At 50.9% G+C, this 17,152-nt stretch overlaps 1 pseudogene; it reads left to right on the top strand.

Moving 5' to 3' along the window:
- The first annotated feature begins 6,471 nt into the window (after window positions 1-6,471).
- On the top strand, window positions 6,472-6,590 carry LOC112473093 (annotated as a pseudogene).
- The last annotated feature ends 10,562 nt before the right edge of the window (window positions 6,591-17,152 follow it).

Raw genomic sequence — 17,152 nt, forward strand, 5'->3', positions numbered from 1 at the left:
CACCTCCTCCTGGAGTTTATGGATGGCTCCCAACCTCGCCCTGACACTGTGGGATCCTCACTTCCTGTGTTTATCTTGGAGAGGGATGGGGCTCTCTTTTCTCACCCACCAGGTCGGCTGATGGGCTGCCCCAAGTAGGTTACAATGCGTGTGCTCGCGGGCACACCACGTGTGTATGCGCGTGTGCGTGTGTGTGTTTGTGCACATGGGCACGAGGGCATTGGTGTCCTGGGGAGTGGGTATGGTGGCTGGGAAGTCTGGTTGTCTTTCTGGGGTCTGCGTGTCTACTGAGCAGGTTTGCAGGTGTATGCAGGCTCCATGCTTTTGTCTCTGGGTTGCCTCGGTGTGTGCGTTGGGTGGAGACAAGCACGCAGGAACTGGGAACTGCCGGGTGCATCCTCAGGCACCAACTCCTTCTGGCCTCAGCATGTTCCATATCGCTCCCATTTTGCCAGGAGGGAACAGGCTCCGCGAGGCGATGTGTCTGGCACAGGGTTAGAGAGTGACTGAGTGGGTGGAGGTGGCCCTAGAACCCCAGGCAGTCCCTCTTTTCTCTCCTTAGTAGCTGTGGGTTTTCCCCCACCAATTAGAAATGTAAAAGGTATAACAAAGAAAAATAAAACAAGCTATAATTTCACCAGAGAGGACCGTTGTTAACATGTTGGTATATATATACCTCGTCTAATTAAAAAATGGAATTGTGTTATGCATACTGCTTCCCTCCCTTCTTCCTTTCCCTTTTTCTTTTTTATTCTTTATGATAGAAAAATACAACATATACGAAAGTAGAGAGAATAGCATAAAGCGCCCCCAAAACACGCACAGGGGCTGGGCATGGGGTTTGGGTGGTACATCTGAGTGAACAGCTTGTCCCGAACTTGCTCTCCATGCCTCTGATTATTTTCTCTGGACGCATCCCTCAGAGAATTATCTAGACCGAGGGAGCACAAGGACATGGAAGGGCCTGCTTCTAGTGCTCATCTGCACCCTCCCAAAGTCCAGTCACCAGTGTCCGTACACCTCCCTTCCACCTGCAACGCAGGAAAGGGGCCGATTCCCTCCCTTGGAAACACCTGAGGTCCTGCTCTGCAGACCAGGTGGGTTGGTGGGGTCTCTGAGGGGCGGGGCCTGTGCAGAGAGCCCGGATCTCCCCCATCTTCCCTTGAAGCATCCCTTTCCCCACAGTTGCTCACACTGACCCCACAGCCAACAGTGGCTTCTCTCGCTCTGGAACCCCTCAATTCCCACTCCAGAGTGAATGGATGGACGTCGTCACTCTATGGTGCTACTGCCTGATGACCAGTTTGATTCCACCATACAGTGCTCACACGTGAGGCATCCAAGGGTGGTGGGGGCTCGGGCAGCAGGAGGAGGCACTGCGTACACAGATAACTGCATTGGGGGTTGTAGCCAAAGCACAACATTAATCTCCCTCAGCCTCAGTCTCCTTGTCTGTGAAATGGGGATAATACTTGCACCTGCCTCACTGGGTTTCTGTGAGGACTGAATAAGGTCATACATGGAAAGTACACAGGATGAGAGCTAAATATTGGGAGCCAATGCTGAACCCCAAGCGGTGAGTCGGTGGCAGATCTGGCCCCCTCTGCCGAGAGGAATAACATAAAGGGCACACCCTCATGGAGCTTACAGATAAACCATTAAAACAAACGGTTATAAATTGTGCCAGGCACCATTCGGAAAACACCGCCGTGCTGGAGCACAGATTGGGACACTTGCTGGAGGCCTCCTGGAGGAGGTGACATTTAATCGGGGACCCAAAAGATGAAAGGTCTTGTGAAGGGTGGGAAAGGTCTCAAGAAGAGTGTTCCAGATAGCGGGTGCAGTGTGTGCAAAGGCCCTGAGTTAGGGGACAAGCTTGCTGAATTTCAAGGAACAGAAAGGAGGCCAGAGTGGCTGAAGCAGAATAAGCGAGCACAGTGACATACAGTGCCGGGGGCGACACCTGCGAGTCATTCATCCTCATCCTGTTGACGTTAGGCTCTGCCAAACCCCTGGACAGGGCCCGGGTATCCATTCTCTTTTGCCTTCCTCATCACCTCGTCCAAGGCTTAGCACCCAGGGCCTCTCGAAGCCCCAGACCCCTGAGTGGGCAGGCACCTCCTCTGGTACTCTTGAGACTTTGCAGCCCTGACTCGGCCTTGACCAGAATGTGCCGTGGGCCCAGGGCCAGGCTGCGTCTGCGGGAGGCCGGGTCCTCTCTTGCTTTCATCTGCGGGTGAGATCTCTTTCATCGGATCTGTTGTTTTTAGACCGCGCGCTGGGCTGTGGACAGTGAATGAAAGTTCAGGAACGCACCCCTATAAATCTGTGCAGAATAAAGAAAGGGTCCAAGCGCCGGGGTGTCTGACACCCCACAGGCCCTCCCTTCCCCTGTCTCACCGAGCACTCCTTGGGGCCTGCTGTCAGGGAACAAGAGAAGAAAAGTGAGGGACTCGGGTGGGTGGCAGACAGATTGGAGCTGGAAGAGAACTGGACATGTCAAACCCAGCACCAGAGGGTGGGGACTTGCTCAGCATCGCACAGAACATTGGGCCAGAGCTGGACGAGAACCCAAGGTGCTTCTGTGGAGGACCTGAGCGCCTACTGGGTGCTGGACATTGTCAGGAAGATGAACAACTGCTGTGAGAAGTGCCCAGGTATGGTATGGCACACCAGGCCAGAGTCGGGGGCTCTGGACCAGCTGGGTGACCAGGGGCAAGTCCATACCTCTCTGAACCTCTGTTTTTCTCTCTGTAAAATGTTTCTATAATTTTGAAATCATATGAAACCATGAATGCCAAGCGATCCTATGAGCTAAACTACTGTATCTATCCAAGGCTTTATATTTTTGTTTTATAATTATTTGTTATTTTTAAACCAGTCCTTGTATATACATTCTCTTACTGTCTAGCTTGTATTAAAGGTGGGGGGTGGGAATCAGACTAAATCGCATGAGATACTTAGCAAATGGCTCAGTGTTAATCCAGCATCTGGCACCAACTTGCATGCCTCCACTGACAGGCAGCTTACTACCAAATGAGGCTGCCACATTCCATGGCGGAACAGCTCTGACTGGTTATACAGTGCCTCTTACATTGAGCTGAGTCTGTTCCTTGTGCTGATGCCATTGGACCTGGAATAATCCCAGTTACTCACCCATTTCTCTGGCGATCCTTCCAGAATCCTATGACCCTGAGTATGCTTTCCTGCCAGCTCCAAGAGGCCAGGCTGATTTCTGGTTTCTGGAGCCTTTCTCTTCTCTTTTCTGAATTTTCTACAATGAATCTGTGCTGCTTTTTCTATTTTAGGATTCATTTAAATTATATTATTTGTGATAATCAAACAATACAGATTGCAAGAAGAGGAAATGAAAGTCTCCCCACATCTCTCTCTTAAACCCTGCTCTACTCAAAGCCCAGAGGGACATTGTTCCCAACTTTTCTGTATCTTTGGTTGTGAATATACATAAACACAGAATAGCATAAAGAACATAGAATAGCATAAAAAAAAAAAATGCAGAGCAGGCTGCACAGCGAAGGAGTTAACCTTGCCTGCAGCTTGACTTTGAATCCCACTTCTTAACCTCAGTTTGCTCATCTGCAAAATGGGGCAATTGTGGTAACTACTGCACTGGATCATTATGAGAACTGAGCGAGTTAATGCGCAGTGTTTAGACCTGTGCCGAGCATGCGGAGTCGTCACAGGTGTTTTGTTTTTTAAATGAAAAACAGATGGGATCACGTTTCTTTCTGCAGCTTTTGCTTTTTCATCATGGACAGCTGTCCACAGGGGCACAGATAGATCGAACTCATCTTGTTAACAGCTGCACAGTGGCATGTCGTGGGACTGCACACACGATTTACTCATCTTGAATATCAGGAGATGTGACTTCTTAAGAAAAGCCCTGGAGTGAGGTCCTTCCGCAGCCTGTTGCCACTGTTGGCATTGTTTTCCCCAAGAAAACCCTTTGATTCTCTCCTTGGTGGCCCACCATGGCCCTGAGCAGGCTAGGCCAGTCCTGGTGAATGAGAGCCAGGTTCTGACCAAGAAGACAGCTGTGCCCCACTGGAGGCAACAGTTGGGAGAGGGTGGGGTACAGCTGAGAAGTGACTTGGCAATGCTATGGTACGGCTAGGGCCTCTCAGAGAGAAACATCCTCTGAGCAGGGCTAGTCATGGAAGGCTTCCTGGAGGAAGCAGGATCTAAGTGGGGTTTTGAGGAGTAAGAGGGAGTTGGACAGATAGAGATGGGGTTGGGAGGTGGACTGATGGCAGAGATGTGCCTGCTTGGGACAGTGAGGAATTCAGGGTGACTAGGACTAAAGGCTACACAAGGGAAGAGGAAGACCTTGAATACCAGGCTGCCTGTGGGCCTACCCTGCCAGCAATGGGGAACCACTGAGGGTTCTAGAGAAGGGGAGGCTCCACTCTGTGTGACCCTGAAAAAGGTTCTAGGCCTCAGCTGCCTGTGGGTTCTAGAATAAACTTGGGAGAGGTTGGGGGCTACCTAGAAGCTGGAATTTGGAATCGGGCCCTGCTTCCTTCCAATCGAGAGGACCCAGGAGAGTGGGGGCAACCCCAGAGGTCGGTCCCTGCCTTCAGATCCCTGCTTCACAGAATTCAAACCAGTTCCTTTCCTTTTAACCTGCCGACTTTCCCTGGAAATCTGATTTTGCAAACATGTTTTCTTAGCCGAGGGGAAGTGAGTGCTATGCAAACAATGAAGATAGCTGTGTGTGATAAGGGCCTCCAGGCTGTTCTGGCACTTGGGCCTGAGTAAAAAAGAGGGGCTGGGGTCAGGGTGGCCCTGGCTGCACCGGCTGTCCTAGGCTGGACGAAGACGCTAGGCCTCAATGTCTGAGCTGGATGGGGCCTTGGGGAGACAGATGGGGAAACGGAGGCCCAGCAGGAAAGGAACCAGCCCTGGGGGGGACAGAGAGGGCCTAACTCTTTGGCATGCTGTCTCCCCACTGTGGCTGGACAGCTGGGCTTGATGCCCTTTCTGTCTGTAGCAGGCTGTGCTGGTTGAGCCCACGCTTGGATTTGGGGTAAGGTAGGGATTCATGGAGGGGGAGGAATTGGGTACTGGGGGGTCAAGGAATGCCAAAGATGAGGGGTCAAGGAATGCCAACAATGGGGTGAAGGTGTGCCTGCTGCCCCAGCACTGGTTTTGAGCTTTGGTGGAGAAAATGGTGGGGAAAGAAGTTCCCAAGCCATTGTCATGAAGACCACGAAAGACCCAGGGCCCAGGTAGGGCTGCTGTATGGCCCAGGTGACAAGTCTCAAACTGAAGCTGGCCTAAGCCCACTCTGTGTCCACCTCTCCATGAGCCCCATGGCAACTGTGGCACCTGGAAGCTCAGGGTGGCCAAGGGTCAGTACACCTGGTGAGGCTTTTATTGCAGGGATGCCTGTGGCCGAGGCAGTCATAAGGCCCCTTACGAAGATGCTAAGAATATGAGCAGACTTGTTCTTGGACGTGAGTAGGGCACCTCCTTGGGATGTGCTGAGAGTAAGTGGCCAGCCAGTTGAGGGTGGGGAGGGGATTTTGGGCGGGGAGATAAGGCCTAAGAAACTTCTTCATCTGGTGTTAATGTCAGTGTGACCTCATGGATACCTGGAGGCTGGTGAGGCCTGAGGAGAGTTGGGTTCTAGTGAATTATCACCATCCTTCACTCTACAGCAGGCCCAGCTGCTTGGGGTCTGCTGGGTGGACCCTCAGTTCAGAATGAACAAGTCTCTTTTGCCGTCTGGGGTGCCTGGCACTGTGTCGGGAGCTCTCACAACCTGGTGGGGTTGGTGTTTCTTCCATTTTTCCAGAGAAGAAAACCAAAGCTCCTAAATCACCCGGACAATGCCCTCACGAGTGATGCTCCTTCCCTCCCAGCAGCTTGTGTTTTTCTAGAAGCTATGAAGGATGAAACTTCTGGCCCTACAACTAAAGGTGGGGGACATTGCTGTGCTGTTTGCACTGCTGGGGGTGCCCATAGCTTCAGCAGGGCACCAAAGAAGAGTACCAGCTTCCTCAGCAACCCCATCCCTCCATCAGAACCAAGGATATGGGATGCTTTCATTCCATCTTCCTGAGAGCCACTCCACTCAGAACCTCTGGCCCACCGGGAGGCACAATCACATCCCTTCCACTGTCCGTTGGACAATAAGATGCCAAGGTTCGTTCAGCCAACATCTCACACACAAGACCAGGAAAGGCTCACGTCTTGGCCTGACTTAACTCTGGACAATGCCAGGCAGAGGAGCAGGCAGAGGGGCAGAGGGGCAGAGGGTCCCAAAGCCCCCACCTTCCCTCCCATCATCCTTTCCTGGAGCCGGCCCCCTTTGTGCAAAGTCTCTGAGCCTCAGTTTTCCCACCTGTAAAATGGGGATCATAGAAACAACACTTCGTGGGCCTGTTGTCTCTCTCCAATGCCTAACACTGGCACTGAGCAAGCTTAGCGAACAGGAGTGAACTGCTGCTCTACGACCATGCCACCCTGAACACGCCCAATCTCATCTGATCTCGGGAGCTAAGCAGGGTCGGGCCTGGTTAGTACTTGGATGGGAGACCAGCTAGGAAGACCAGGTGCTGTAGGAGTTAAAAAAAAAAAAAAAGAAGAATAAACTGCTTCCTCTCATGCAGGACTAGGCTCCCTGTCAGCACACCATCCAAGCCAGGGACACCAGCAGCCATGAGAGGCCATGCTGGGTCCATATCCTGGCACCTCTACCTACCAACTTACTTCCCAGTGACTTTAGACAAGTCCCCATGCCTCTCTGTGCCTCTGCTTCCTCCTGTCTAGAATGGAGACAATAGTGGCACCCCACTCATTGAGTTGTTTTGAGGCTCAGATGAAACTGAGACCGGGGCTTAGCATTTAGTTTGTGCTCAGTAAATATCGGCCGTGAGTGCAGCTGAGAAGTGCAGTGAATAAGGGGAGTGGAAAGTGTTTCATCCCCAAGGAGGCCACATCCATCTACTTTATTAGATCATAAGTACTTTTAACAAGGCAAACAGCAGACAGCAGGCAGCCAGCCAGCAAGGGCCAAGAACCCAAGTCCAGTTCTCCAAGCCCCTGGACATCAAACACAACAACAGAAAAGGCCAAACATCAAAGAATGAACATCAAGTCCAAACATTGCGCTGTGCTCTTATCTTAATTAAAGCAAGTCTTATGCGGGGTTTTTGATGACACAAGTTGAAAAGCCAGGGTCTGGTTTTATTAGCTTTTGCTGACACCCACAGAGAATTCTGTGACTAGCCCAAGGTCACCTAAGCACCCTGGGGCCAAAGTTGGGGCCCAAACTCAGGCCTCAGATGCTGGAGCCACGGTTCCTTCCATAACCCCTGTCCCCCGACACCAGCCTGAGCAACTGGCCTCTATGATGGGAGTGTCAGGGGAGGGACTTTAGTTCATTTATTCATCCATATGTTTAACATTGTTTATTGAACTCCCCGTATATTCCAGGCACTGTTCTAGGCTCTGGGGATCCAGCAATGAATGAGGCACTCTAATGGGGCGAGGAGAAGGGAAGCAGATGTCAATAAATAACTATTTTAATTGCAATTGTGGTAATGCTCTTCCCTATGTCTGTTCTCTTTGAATCTGGGCTCTGTGACTGCTTTCTTGCTAGAATACAACGGAAGTGTTACTGTTATACTTTCCTGGCCCAAACCAACTTCTGTCTCATAGAACCCAGCTACTGGAATATGAAGAAGACCTCCATGGGGAGGTCTACAGGGGAGAAACCAACTACCATTCACGTGAGCGCCCCATCTTGGAAGGTGATCCCCAGCCCCAGTCAACTGGCCCCAGCTGACACTGTGACACTGTGCGGAGCAGCTGTTTGGGCCCTACCGGGCCCAAACTGCAAATTCGTGAGCAAAACAAACGATGGTTGCATTTTAAGCCATTAAGTTTTAGGGAGGTTTGTTGCAGCAACAGGCAACCAAAATATTATACTTCACCTTCATGGGGTGGAGTAGATACAATTATGACTCCCATTTTACAGATGAAGAGACGGAGATGCGGAAAGGTAAAAGGACTCACTCAAGGTCACACAGGTAATGAGCGGCAAAGCCAGATTCGATGACTTCAAAGCCTATGTTTTTTTTCTACTCCTCCTCATCGCTGTCAGCTCAACAGCACGGCAGCCAGGAGCATTTCCGTGAACACCTTCCTACTCAACAGCAGTAAACTCCATAAGCGGATCCGCAGGCGTGGCAGGACAGGACCGAGGAGACGTTTTTGAGCAGCGGAGCTTCTGGCATTCTTAGAGCCCTCCACGCATGCCGTGCGGATGGTGTCTGCTGGTCCTTCGGTAGGGAGAGTCCATGGTGGTGCTTGAGAAGAGCAAAGAAAGGCTCGTTACCCTGTCCCGGGCCTCTGTTTCCCCATCTGCTAAAGGGGAATGAGAAAAACACCCGGTTACGCTCAAGCCGAGGCTGGAGATGAGCTGAGAGATAACACACACTGACTTCCCCAGAGGCTCCTTGTCAGATGCTAACATTCCATTTGGAAAGAAATGAATAATAGCCGAGACTCCCACGATGAGAATTTTAATGCAAGGGAGTCCATGGTAGGCAGGCAGGGAGAGGGCAAAACCCACTCCTGAAAGCTTTGTAAGCAAAACCTTCTTCAAAATGAGTTACATCTGAGGCTGGAGGCAGCCAGGAAAGCTCCAGACTGAGAGGCAAGAGTCCTGGGTTCTTGTCCTCAGTTTTGCCTCTGACTTGCAGTGTTACCTCGGCCAAGTCACTGTCCCTCTCCGGATCCTCATACGTACAATGAGAGGATGGGCCAGCTGACCTGGAAGATCCTGATGGTGTCCAACAGGCAGGGGTAACCAATCCAAAAAACTAGTAAGAAGCTCCTCTACCCCACTGCCCACCCCCAGGAGCTCACAGAATTTAGCAGTCAGCAAGGAACTAATAATCATCGGGCAGTTTCTAGAAACAAGATATAGGTGAGCTCTGCACAAATTCTCCCCCTCACCCTCCCTCCTCCATTGTCATAGTTATTATTTATTTCGTTTCAGATGGGCCACCCAGAGCTCTTTCTAAAGATAAAAATATCATAACTCAAAGCCTCCACTAGCAACCAGTCCCATCTGCATGATGGAGGGCTGCACACAACAGCTTTGTTCCTTCCAGCTCTGACCCTTCTAAGGTCTTATAACATCAGAGAGTGCACGTTAAGTGTTAAACAGATGAGATGCTGGTGCTCAGGCTGGTGGTGGCCGTCCCATGCCGGCACTCACTCTGTGCCGGGCGGGGCTTTATACGCAGCGTTTCATTAACTCTTCAGAATAACCCTACAAAGTGGTCAACTGTCATTATTGCTTCTGTAGAGATGAAAAACAAAAAACAAAAAACTCGAGAGGGAAAGAAATGGTCCGGGGTTGCAGAGTTAGCAATTGGAATCTGGACCCAGGCAGTCTGCCTCCAGAGCCTCCATTCTGAATAAATTAGACTATTTTTCCCCTCAGGAACAACAGCTGATACTACTACTATTACGACTATGCTTCAGTGAGCACGTCTTATGTGATAGGTATGGGGCTAGGGCTTTATATTTTGTTTTAAAACAAAATTCCATGTTGCAGAACAAATCGACCCAAAACTTAGTGGCTTAAAGCAATGATAATTATTTTTTTGCTCGTGAACCTGCAATTTGGGCGGGGCTGGGGAGGGACAGCTCATCTGTCTCCACTGGGATGACTCCAACACGTGGTGCAGGAAGAAGTGGGGGCCAGCCGGGCATCTTTGTCTCTCTCTCTCCGTGGAGGCTCAGGGTCCCTCCTCCTGGTCTCCCCAGCACTGTGTGCTCAGCATCGTCGGATTCTTACAGGGTGGCCTGGGGATCTCTCTGGCCTGCCTGGGCAGGCTGGCACCGTCACCCCTGCCACATTCGGTTGGGCACAAGTGAACGCTAAGGCCAGTTCAGATTGGGGAGGAGAATTGAACCCCCATATCCCAATGAGGGGAGCGTGTCAAAGGATTTGTGTTCATACTGAGTCTACCACACTTACACTCTCACTTAAGAATTTTGACATTTATCCACTCACATTTATGGAGCTCCTACCGTAGGACACTGCCACAGACTCTGGGAGAGAGCATCACCCACTTCACAGATGAGGTGATGGAGACTTACCAAGGTTTACGCCCCAGTGAAAGGGCCGGCACTTCCCCTGTAGGCTCTTCCGGATTCTTGACAATAAGCACAAGTGTGTGGGAGGAGGCACTGTGATTGCCAGCCTCGAAGTAGAGGAGCAGGATTCAAACCCTGGTTTGCCGGAATCTGAAGGCTGCCACTCAGCATCCCAGGCTGCCCCATCTTAGCATATTTCACATCTGCGCTTCACTGGGACACCCATGCATGGGCACCCCCTAGATGCGGGGCACCCCGAGGGGAGGGCCAGGTTCATGGAGGAGAAGCCTAGTTGGTGCTGTTAAAAAGCCAGCCCTGATGAGAGCATGAGGGAGGGAAGGAGGGGCAGGGGCGAGGATAATGGCCCAGCCTGAACCGGTCGCCACGGCAACCGCAGGGGCTGTCTGGAGCCAGCAGCCTGCCAGGCCTTGGCCCCACAAAGCCCAAGAGGGAGGCATAGGGGGCAGCCCGGTGAGGCATAAATCAGAGAGTTCTATGCCCCTGACTCTGGGCAGACGATTTATGGGCCTGCTCAGAGCCCACTGGATGCACGGGGAGAGAGGAGAGGATCTCCCTGTTCCCACCGCCCCTGGGGCCCCTGCTTGGTGTGGGTTGGGCAGGAAGAGGCGCCTGGGCCTGGGAGCCCCTCCAGGCCACCCTCAGTGCTGCCGAAGGCTCCTGCCCCCACCAGGCTTACATGGACCCCTCTATGCCCACCGCACCAGCATGCCGCCTCCATGCTGACAGCAAAAATTTCAAGAAACAAGTCTTATCCTTAACTGCGTGGGAATATAGTCTATCCTATTGTTTTTGCAAAATGCTGCTCCCAATCCACTGATTTAATGCCATGGCTCTTTAATGGTTTCTGACCTGCAGTTAGATAAACACTGAGACAAATAAAGCCAGAAGGGGAAACTGAGGCTCATTCAGCCCTCCCACCTTCACAAACTACTGGAACAGACTTTACATCCGTCATCTATCCCTTCCTCCCCACAAGCACCTGGATCTGGCTCATTCCACTATCTCAACAACCATCGTAGCTGTCCCAGACAGCACGTAAGGTAATGATCTGCCCATCTCAGGAGTCATCCAAGCAAAAGGTGAACAATTACCTTCTGCGGGGCTTCAGGGGATCCCAACATCCATTGGGGAGGGAGAAGACCTGATGCCTCTGAGCTTACACAGATGGCAGACAGGCAAATGCTGACCGCTCTACCCACATGCATACCGAGCCATGGATGGGGTGAGAGAGAAGCTGCATGGCATCCAGCACCAGCTGGGCAGGGCTCAGAGCTTCGGGCTGGCTCAGACAGACAGGGAAGTAAGGATGTCACCAAGGTAAGTGAGCCTGGCGGGAACCTGGAAGAGACCTGAAGGAGGCTTGTGCCTCCCCTGGCTGGGGCTCCCCTCCCTGAACGAGCCCCACAGTCACCCCTGTCCTCCCACCTCCTACCCCTGGAAAGGTCTGCTCCTCCCAGTTGCTCTCTCAGCTCTCTGCCTCCCTCCAGAAGGAAGTTCCTCTTATGGGTCCTGCTGACATGCGAAGGACGGCCAAGGCCTCTGTCAGCACGGAGGAGAGGCCCGCAGCCCCGGATTCAGACAGACACGGTCCCGGCTCTGCCACGCAGCCGTGCAAGACCTTGAGCCAAACGCTTCACCTCGCCAAGCCTGGTTCTCATGTCAACAAAATAGGGCGATCATTCTACCTCGGGGTTATGGATAATGAAAGATGTCCGCCGTACATTAAGTGAGAAAGGCAAATATGTTCCCATATTTGTTAAAAACGAGAAACCGAAACCTACATTTACATGTTTGCTGTGCATGGAAAAGTTTGGGAAGAAACGCCCCAACAGGAAAGAGAAGGGTTATTGGAAAGGGGAGAGGTGGGTGGTTTCATCTCATACTCTATATACGCTTCAGTTATTGGAAAAAGTTTAAACCAATAAGCACGTATTAACTGTGTAACAAAAAATTGAGATTAAAGTATCTGCTCCCCACCCCACCCCCTGCCATTCTTGTTGTGAGGATCGAAAGGGAAACATATTGAGCAGTCTCTGCCGTGCCCCTCACCCCTCACCCCTCAGTTCCTGTTTCTTCCTTCCTTCTAGGGGTCTTGGACATTCCCAGGGTCTTTTCTAAAATGGATGAATTAAAGATCTACAACAATGCTATTCAATTAATTGGACAACTGAGGGCTCTCCTTCACGACAAAGAACATTTGCTGACAGTTCTCCAGCCTCTCAAAGGAATGAATGTGGGGTTCTGGGCAGGGGTAGGAGTATGAGGAATCCTCCCTTCTCTGCCTGGGAAAAAGCGGCCTTTAAACTCCACCCCAACCCGATGAGGTGGACACAGTTGTTATGGCCATTCTACAGAGAAGAAAAGTGAGATGCAGAGCTGAAGGTCTAGTCCAAGGTCAAAGGGCTTGTGAGGGGCAGGAAAGAGGGTAGCTCAAGTCCATCCACCTGGCCCCTGTGCTCAGATCCCCTCAAGGGCTTTCCTGAAACAGGAGTGGATATGCCAGAGGGCAGAACTGGGAACACAGCACGGGATGGGAGAAGCCCGGTTCCTGCCAGCGCCTCTGCTCCAGGTCCGCGATGAGTCCGTTAGCTACCTTAATCTTCACAGCAGCCCTCCATCTCCTCAGGGCCTCTACACTGGCTGTTCCCCCTGCCTGGAATGCTGTTCCACCAGATGTCTGAATTTTAGATTTTCTCCACATTCAGATCTCCTCAGCGAGGTCTACTCTGACTAGCCAGGCTCAACCAGGGCCATCCCCAAGGACCTTGCCCGACCACCTATCACTGTGTGCCCCCTTTTTGCTCTTTGGGGCATAATGCTGCCTCCTGGCTCACTGAGAGTGTCTCCCTGTAGGAGTGTCAGCCCTACAAAGTCGGGCCCAGGGAGCTGCATTCCACGTACTTGGAATGGTGCCCTGTGCACACAGTAGGCACCCAACAAAGATCTGGCAGACACTGCCGGTGCCTCACCCACATTCCCTCAACACCCCTTTTCTGTGCTTCAGTCCCCAATACTTCCAACTGCCAGCACCTGCAATTCTCAGCCAGGGCTTTTTTGGCCTCCTGAGCCTGCCCTGTCCACCCACTGGTCAGGCCAGGGTGTCGGGGGTCAGTACTCCCGGGAGCATCCTTCAGACAAGGACAGATGGAAGCTGGTGGATGAATACCCCAGCCTCTTCCCCTTGGTTGGGTTAACTCTGGGGCAAGTTATCCACTGTCCCCCTGAGCTCCCCGGGGGACCCAGCCTCGGTTTCCCACAGTAGCAATCTGCTGGACACTCACGCGGCCTTCTTGTTTATTGCTTCCTTCTGTGCTGCGTGAGTGTCCTGGGACTGCCATAACAAAAGGCCACACACGGGGTGGCTTAAGACAACAAAAACGTATTCTTCACAGTTCAGGAGCCTAGAAGTCTGAAATCAAGGTGTCGGCAGAAATGGTTCTTTCTGGGGGCTCCGTGGTGGAGTCTGTTCCACGCCTCCACCTCGGAGGTGGCAGCCGGCAGTCTTTGGCATTCCTTGGCTTGTGGCGGCGTAACTCCAATCTCTACCTTTGTCATCACATGGCGTTCTCCCTGTGTGTTTCTCTGTCTTCGCATAGCTGTCTTCCCTCTGCGTGTGTCCCCGTGCCCAAATTCCCCTCATCTTATGAAGACGCCAGTCATTGAATTAATATCCACCCTAACCTAACATAGCCTCATCTTAACTTGATTACATCTGTAAAGACCCTATTTCCAGAAACAGTCACAGTTACAAGTACCAGCAGTTAGGACTTTAACTTCTTTGGGGGGAAGGGGACACGATTCAATCCACAACACCTTCCCTGTCTCAGTCTCCCCTTCTCCCTAGGACCACCTCCCAAATATGCGTATTCAAATTCTTGTCTCGAGTCTGCTTCCAGATAAGTCCAGGCTAAGATAAAATGTATTTTGAATGAAGGAGCGATGTTTGACAAAGGTGGGAACCCACAGGGGTGAGAGTCCTTGCTCAGGCACGGACGTTAACACTGGTGAGCATCAGATATGGGCCCTTACTCCAGGTCTGTCCCCACAGCTCCCAAGGAGAGAGAGTATGGAGAGCTGTCTATCAACAGCATGGCTGTTTTAAAGGTAGTGAGCTCCCCATCCCTGGAAGGCTGCAAATGTGCCAGCAGGGATCACTGCACAAGAATAAGAGTTGGTTTGGGTGACCTCAAAGGCCCGACTAGCCCTGACATCTGAGTCTGTACATTTTAAAAGCATGTGGTAAAAACTCCAGGCCTCCGGGTTAGAGAGCAAAATAACCTTCCTTTGACCTCCCCAGAGCCTCGCAGCAAAGCCAAGTTTCTCCAGCATCCGCTTTAATTTGATGTCTCTTCTTCTCGCTTATTAAAGGGACACAAAAGAGAGAAAACCACTTGAATTGTCCCCCAGACGGTCTGGCTATAAATGTCTCCATAAAGGGCCCAGCCTGGACTCTGCTGCCCAACAATTACAGCTGCCGTGAGACCCGCCCAGACAACCCGCCCCAGGCACCTCTTTGGTCTCCTCCCTGCCCAGGCAGGTCACTGCCAGCAAGAGTCCCTCTTGGGGGACAGGCTAGGGACCCCAAGGTTTATCCAAGAAATCAGCTGACTCTTGACTAAGCACAGGGGTGACCTGGCTCTCAGGGCTTCGTTCCCCAATTTCCTTCAAGGATGCGGCAAGCCCAGCTGAGAGCACACGGAGGAGAGAGTTCTCTGGCACAGATGCCCTCCTCGCTCCCTCGGTTCCCGAACGTGTGCCTCCAGCCGTAGGCAGAAGGCAGGGGAAGGTCAGATCATCTTGCTCCTCCTCAAGAGCTGTAACAGCTCCCTAGTGCCAAGTGACCAAAGCCCCAGTCCTCAGCCTGGTTAGAGGAAGGGAAGGGAGAGAATGAACAGAATGGTCGTTATACGCGTGGACTCTGATCCGAAGCCCAGCTTCCCCGCGTGCTAGCCGTGTGACCTCGGCGGTTGCTGAACCTTTCTGAGGTTCTGTGTCTTCATCTGTTAGATGGGTTGAGAAGATTGGTACCTACTTCATAGGGTTGGTGTAATGATTAAATTTAGAATTAGCACATGAAAAACCCTTAGAACAGAGCCTATCACCTGTAATATTCAATAAAAACCAAGCTGATGACCTGTCGGGTACTCTCTACGTGGTTGGCACTTTGCAAGGTTATCTTATTTAGTCCTTATAGGTACCTTGTGAAGTAGATATTATCACTGTCTCTATTTTTCTGAGGACAAAACTGAGGTTTTGAGCAGTCAAGTGGCCTCCCCACAGCCTCGCAGAAACGAGTGGAGCTGTCATTTGAATCCTGGTTTCTCTGACCTCAGTGCCTGGATAGGAAAGGAAGGTCTGTGTCTGGCTCTGCCCCCGATGTGCCACTTTTTCATTCATTAGTTCCTTCCTTCAGTCATTTATTCATCTTACAAACATGGACTGCGTTCCTGCCGTGTGCCAGGTGCTGTGTCAGGCCCTGGGGATAGAGGCTGACACGGATCCACAGGATCTACGTCCTCAGGGGATGCTCAGCCTACTGCTGCCTCTGGCTTCTCAGGAAACTGGTTTTCAACTGTAGAGTTTGGGAATAACTTACAGCCCAGCTCCAACGCTTCTCTCCAGGAAGCCTGTCCCAATTTACTCTCTCAATCTGATGATGTCAACTGTGTGCCAGGCCTGGGGCTGGGTGCCATAGGATGGTACAGGGCCCTGGTCTTTCTGACTTCTGAGGCAGGAGACACATGGTAGGTCCACAGAAAATGCTGATTGATTTCCTGGCCCCTCTCTTAGGGGCAGGATCCATGGCATGTTTGTAAAAGCCAAAGTGCTTCCAATGGCTGAACTTGACCTGCCCCAACCATGACCTCATCTCCTCGCTCCCTCTACTCCAGACACACTGGAATCCTTACTATTTCTCAATTCACCGAGCACATTCCCACCTCAGGACCTTTGCAACATTCTTCCTTCTGTCTAGAAGTCTCTTTTCTCAGATCCCAACAAGCCTCGCCTCATCTCCTTCGGGTTTCTGCTCAAACGTCACATTCACATTTAGGTTTTCCCTGACCGCTATTTAAAATTGCAACCCCACCCCCACCCCACATTCTTTATTTCCTAACCTTGCTTCTTTTTCCTTCATAGTACTTATCGTCATCTGACATATTAAATATTTAAATTGTTAGTTAGCATTTGTCTCCCCACTCATGACGCCCTCCACCAAGAATGCGAGCTCTAAGAGGTCAGAAATTTTTAAATTTATTTTGTTGTTATTCCCGGACCTTACAGGAGTATACGACTATGTAGAGTGCATATCGAGAATATGAAAGTATAGTAGGGGCTCAAAACTGTTTGTTGAGTAAGTAAATGAATGCATCTCTGTAGTTTCAAAAATGCTCTCTAAAATAGTAGGTAATCATTTGTAAATAGTAGGTAGCCAGTAAGTACATGTGGCTTTTAAGAACAGTTGTATTGAGCTACATTAAGCTGCATGTATTTAAAGTATACAGTTTGATATTTTTGACATATGTATCCCACACTACAAACGAGATAGCCCCATTCTAATTCCTCCTTCCCCAACAACCCAGGCAATCACTGACCTGCTTTCCTTCACTAAAGGTTAGTCTGTATTTCCTAGAATTTAGTATAAACGGAATCGTATAGTATCCACGATCGAGATGTATCCATGTTGTCTCATAGATCAGAGTCTGTACCTTTTTATTGCTGGGTAGTATTCCATAGTATCGTAATCTGTTTATCAATTCATCTGCTGGTGGATATTTAATTGTTTCCATTTTTTGGCTATTACAATGAACATTGTATGGACCTTTTTTCTTGAGTAAATATCTGGAGTAGAATGGCTAGATTATATGGTAGGTGTACGTTAACCTTATAAGAAACTGCCAAACACATTTTCCAAAGTGTTTGTACCATTTTTCATTCCCACCGGCAGTATATGAGAGATCCAGGCGCGCCACGTCTCACCAACACCTGATAC

Source organism: Pteropus alecto, unplaced genomic scaffold (genome assembly GCF_000325575.1).
Source record: "Pteropus alecto unplaced genomic scaffold, ASM32557v1 scaffold39, whole genome shotgun sequence".
Lineage (NCBI taxonomy): Eukaryota > Metazoa > Chordata > Mammalia > Chiroptera > Pteropodidae > Pteropus > Pteropus alecto.